General features: G+C 33.0%; 1 non-coding gene across 1 annotated transcript; it reads left to right on the forward strand.

Annotated features, from left to right (window-relative positions):
* The first annotated feature begins 3,731 nt into the window (after positions 1-3,731).
* LOC134379392 (small nucleolar RNA SNORA11) lies at positions 3,732-3,857 on the forward strand. Its single transcript, XR_010023790.1, has one exon. It is a non-coding gene; the product is annotated as a small nucleolar RNA SNORA11 (small nucleolar RNA).
* The last annotated feature ends 1,921 nt before the right edge of the window (positions 3,858-5,778 follow it).

A 5,778-nucleotide genomic window follows, 5' to 3' on the forward strand; every position in this document is an offset into this window, starting at 1 on the left:
TATGGGAGACAGACAAACTCCTTGAAAAAATGCAACTACCAAAATTCACATAAGAAATAGAGAAAACTTAATAGCTCTATATCTTTTCCAATGTAAATTTTGAAATTAGAAAGAAAAAAATTCTCAAATGGAACATTCCATTTGGGCTGCATGGCTTCATTGGCAGACTCTATCAAACATTTAAGAAATTTAAGAAAGACATAATACCAATCTTCTACAATCTCTTTCAGAAAACAAAGAAGAAAGACACACTTCCCAATTTATTTTATGAAAACAGTATATAACCTTGATACCAAAACGTGACAAGAACATTACAAGAAAAGAAAACCACAGACAATATTTCTCATGAACACAGATAGGGGTTGGGGGGATCCTTTAGCTAATCCTATTGCTAATTGAATCAAACAATTTATAAAAAGCATAATGTATAACCAAGTCAGATTTCTCTCAAAAATGCAAAAAGTTTGTTCAACACTCTAAATCGTTCTATGTGATTTATCATATTGTAGGGTCCTCCAGTTGCCCCCACTTTCCTTCTTTATTGTGACCAAGAAACACATAGTGCCTTGATGCTGAAGTTCTCCATATGCAAGTCCCCCAAATAAATGCTTTGGACTGATAAAACTAAATAAATGAATAAAATGCTTACTATTTAATTTGACCTCACAATGGAAAGTAAAAGCTTTATAGGATATGTTTTTTATAAAAAGTGGCAACAATAGTACTTGCCTATAAAATAGAAAAAAATCATCATTTCTCAAAAGAAGACATACAAATAACAAATCAACACATGAAAAATTACTCACCATCACTAATCATCAGAGGAGGGCAAATTAAAACCACAGTGAGATATCATCTCACCCCAAACAGAAAATAACAAGTGCTGGTGAGGATGCAGAGAAAAGGGAATGCTCCTACACTGCTGGTGAGAATGTAAATTAGTAAGGCCATTGTGGAAAACAGTATGGAGGTTCCTCAGAGAATTAAAAGTAGATCTATCTACCTTATGACCCTATGATCCCTCTAGTGGGTATATACCCAAAGGAAACCAAATCAGTATATCAAAAAGACAACTGCACTCCCATGTGCACTGCAACATTATTCACAATAGCTAAGGGATTGAATCAACCTAAATACCTATCAGTGAATGAAAGGATAAAAAAAAACAACTGTGGCATGTATACACAATGGAATACTATTCTGCTATGAAAAGAAATTACATCCTATCATTTGCAGCAACATGGATGAAATGAAACTATTATGTTAATGAAGTAAGTCAGACACAGAAAGATAAATAGTGCATGATCTCATTCATATGTGGAATTTATATAGTGGTTCTCATAGAAGTAGAAAGTAGAATGATGGTCACCAGAGGCTGGGAAGGGTAGGGAGGGAGTAGAAGTGGTGGACTAATGTGTACAAAACTATGCTATATACCCTAAGTGAATTATTGTGCAGTATATACATGTATTGAAACAGCACACTATACCTCACAAATATGTACACATAAATGTCAAAATTGAAAAAAAAATGCTGGGGAAAAAACAAAGAAAAAATATCTTTAAAAGATTTGGAGCAGTAAGACAAATTTTGCCAAGACCCTTCTCCCCTATCATCCCTCTGGAACAAAAGCCTTATTGTTTAGAGGGCAGGTGAGAGGGCAATAAGCACTGTTGCCTACTGCAAATAGGGGAAGAGAATGAGAGAATAACTGCTAACCTTGGAGGAAGAGCAGGGATACATGCTGGGCTCAGGACTATACGATCAGTGTTGAAAGCAATAAACACAAGATGTAGGTATTTCATGATGCCCTAAGACTGCAGCTTCATCAAAATGGAGAATACCCCAAGCCCTCATGCTGGTCTGATGAACATCCGGTAAGAAAGAACCTTGAAGAAGTAGACCCTCCCTGATGCACCGCATTAAGAAAAGACCAAAAGCTGAAGGTTGAGCAGACACTGAGAAAAAGAAAAAAAATCTCTGGCAGAACAGTCCACACCTTAAACACAAAGCATCACTAGAAAAATATGTGGTACACTGAGGGTAACCAGAGCAACAACAAACCTCAAACCCAGACCAACTCCCAATTAGATTAACTCTAACCCCCTACAGTAAAATCTTGGCAGAAGGAAAAGTATGAATTCACACACACACATACACACACACACACACAAACCGGGGGGGGGGGGGAAGAAGATATAACAACCACAATTATTTGAAGTTGATACAACAAGCAAACAGAAAGGACATTGTGGGGGGGGAGGGGGGAGGGAGAAGGGAGGGAGGTTTTGGTGATGGGGAGCAATAATCAGCTACAATGTATATCGACAAAATAAAATTTATAAAAAAATAAATAAATAAATAAATAAATTAAAAAATAAAAAATAAAATAAAATAAATAAATAAATAAATAAATAAAAGAAGGAAAAGTATGCCCATTTCTAGGAATAAATACCATACACTTGAGCATTTAGTATAAAACACAGATGTTTAGTTTTTTAATAAAAATTACAAAGCATGGTACAATAAAGGAATAAAAGCCCAACACATTCCCAAGGAACAAAGCAATCCTTAAAAGCAGACTCAGATATGACACAGATGTTGAAACTACCTGGCAAGGAATTTCAAATAAGTATGATTAATAGGTTCAAGGCTCTAATTGAAAAGATAGATACCATACAAGATAAATTGGGTAATTTCAGAAGAGAGGAGAAAACTATAAATATCAAATTGAAGTGTTAAAAAATACAGTTAGGAAGTTAAAGAACAAACTTTACAGTTCTGTTAGTAGACTTGATAGAGCCAAAATGTATTAGTTTGCAAGGGCTGCCATAACAAAATACCACAGACTGGTGGCTTAAGCAATATAATTTATTTTCTTGTAATTCTGCAGGCTAGAAGTTTGAGATCAAGGTGCTGGCAGATTTGGTTTCTTCTGAGACTTCTCTCTTGGTTTGTAGATGGCCATCTTTTCCCTGTGTTTTCACAAGATTGTGCGTGCGTGTGTGTGTGTGTGTGTGTTAATCTCCTCTTATAGGGACACCAGTCATATTGGATTAGAGCCCAGGCTAGTAACCACATTTTAACTTAATTACCTTTTTAAAGGTCCTATCTCCAAACACAGTCAGAATCTGAGGTACTGAGGTTAGGAATTCAACATACAAATTAGGTGGGTCACAACTCAGCCCATAACATAATAAAGTATTCAGAAGATAAATCCATAGAAATCAGACAAGATAAAACTGAAAGAGAAAAATGAGGGTAAACATCAACAGAAGAAGTCATCCAAGTTTAAATCAAATGGTCTAACGTATATGTAATTGGAATTTCAGAAGGAAAAGTGGCAGAGCAGAGGAAAAACGTAAAGCGATAAAGATGAAGAATTTCTAAATATTAATAACAGACAACACATCTCAGATACAAGAAGCTCATAGAACCTCAGGCAGGAAAAATATCAAACATACACACATTCATATGCACAACACCTAAGTATGTCATATTCAAACTGATTTTTTTTTAAATGCAAAGAAATTCTTGATGAAATCAGAGGAAAAAACACATTATCTACACAAGAATGAGGATAAACAGCAGATTTTTAGTCAGAAACCATACAAATTAGAAAACAATGCAGTGACATCATTAAACTTCTGAAAGAAGAAAAACCCATTAATTCAATTCTCTATTTGGTAAAAATATATTTAAAAATTAAAGAAAAATAATAACTTTTTTAAGGGGTGTGCTCAGAGCAGGAGGCCTAAGGGATGGTTCCTTTGTTTACACACACCTGACAAGAATATGGCATTATTTTGACAAGGGGCAAAAACTTGTGGTCTCCCTATGAACAAATGCCTAAGTGTAAAAGAAAAAAAAAAGGTTTAGTCTTTTCAGATTAAAAAATAAACTCTGGGAATTTGGCAGAAGACTTAAGAAATATTAGATGAGGTTCTTTCAGTAGAGGAAAATAACAACAGAGAGAAACTTGGATCTACACAAAGAAAAGAAGAGTGCTAGAAATGGAGGAAACATAATTTTTTCTCTTATTTTACTTTCTCTAAAAGATAATTGATTGCTAAACCATAGACAGTAGGAACATATACTGCATTTACAGCATATAGAAATACTACCATTTGCAGCAACATGGATGACTTAGAGAAAATTATATTAAGTGAAATAAGCCAGGCACAGAAAGAGAAATACCACATGTTCTCACTTATTTTTGGGAGCTAATAAAAATAAAAAAGGAAATATACAAACGAATGGGGTGTGGGGGTGGGGAAGAAGACACAACAATCACAACAATTCCTTGATTTTAAGACAAGTGAACAGATATGATGTTGATGGGGTGGAGGAGAGAGAGGGAGGGAGGAAAAGGAGGAATTGGTAAAAGGACATGAAAATCAACTATATCATAAATTGATAAATTAAAATAATAAAAATTAAAACAATTAAAAAAGAATACAGAGAGAAAAGATCCAAAAAAAGAAAGAAAGAAAAGAAAAGAAAAGCACAGTGTATTGCAACAACAGCATGATGAATAAAACAGAACTGGGAATATACAAGGGTACTTCAATAAGTTCATGAAAAAATAGAATTAAAAAATAAGAATCTTTTCATGAAATTTTTCAAATACCCTGGTACTGTTATAAAGTTCTTACACTATACATGAAGAGATATAATCATATTTAAATGTAGACACTGATTGATTAAAGATGTATGTTGTAAACTCTAAGGCCACCACTAAACATTCCTTAAAAGTTATAAGTAATATGTCAGTAGAGGAGATAAAATGACATCATAAAAAATTAGTAGAAGGAAAAAAAGGAGGAAAATGAAACAAAACAAATAGAATAGATAGAAAATAGCAATAAAGTTAGTAGATTTTAGTCCAACCATATCAATAAGCTCACCTTGAACGAGAATGGTACAAATATGACAATGAAAAACAGAAACTGTCAAACTGCACAAAAGATCAAGACCCATCTATATGTTGTCTATGAGAAATAACAATAAATATAAAGTTGTATTTAGGGTAAAATTATAAGGATGGTAAAAGATAAGAAAGACTAAGTGCTTGTATTAATATCAGGCAAAGTAGAATTTAGAGCTAATCAAGAATTTGGATCAAAGTAGAACTTAGATCAGGGATAAAGAGGAATATTATGTAATGATAAAGAAGTCAATTATTCAAGGAGATTAAGAACGTTAATGTTATCCACCTAGCAACAGAGTTTTAAAATGTATGAAGAATCAACAGAACTGAAAGGAGAAATAAACAAATCTATAATTATGGTTGGAGACATATCCCTCTCATTGTAACACATAAAACAAGTAAACAGAAAATCAGTAAGAAACAAATGAACAATAGAGAGAATAAATAAATAAAACCAAAAGGTGTTTCTTTGAGAAAAATTAATAAAATTTATACGGCTGTATCCAGAATGACCAAGAAGAAACATTAAACACAAATTATTAGTGTTAGAAATGAAAATGTGACATCACTACAGATCCCACAGAGATTAAAAAGATATAAAGAGAGTACAATGAACAACTCAGTGCCCATGAATTTAACAACTTAAATATAAAATCAAGTAAATATTTGAAAGATACAAAATAACAAAACTTACTCAAGAAGAAATAGATAACTTGAATAGTTCTGTATATATTAAAGGAATTGATTTCCTACTTAAATGCCCTCCAGCAAGAAAACTCAAAAACCAGATGGTCTCATTGGAGTATTCTACAAGATACTTAAGAAAGTAATAGTATAAATTTTATTTA

Source organism: Cynocephalus volans, chromosome 5, assembly GCF_027409185.1.
Source record: "Cynocephalus volans isolate mCynVol1 chromosome 5, mCynVol1.pri, whole genome shotgun sequence".
Taxonomy (NCBI): domain Eukaryota; kingdom Metazoa; phylum Chordata; class Mammalia; order Dermoptera; family Cynocephalidae; genus Cynocephalus; species Cynocephalus volans.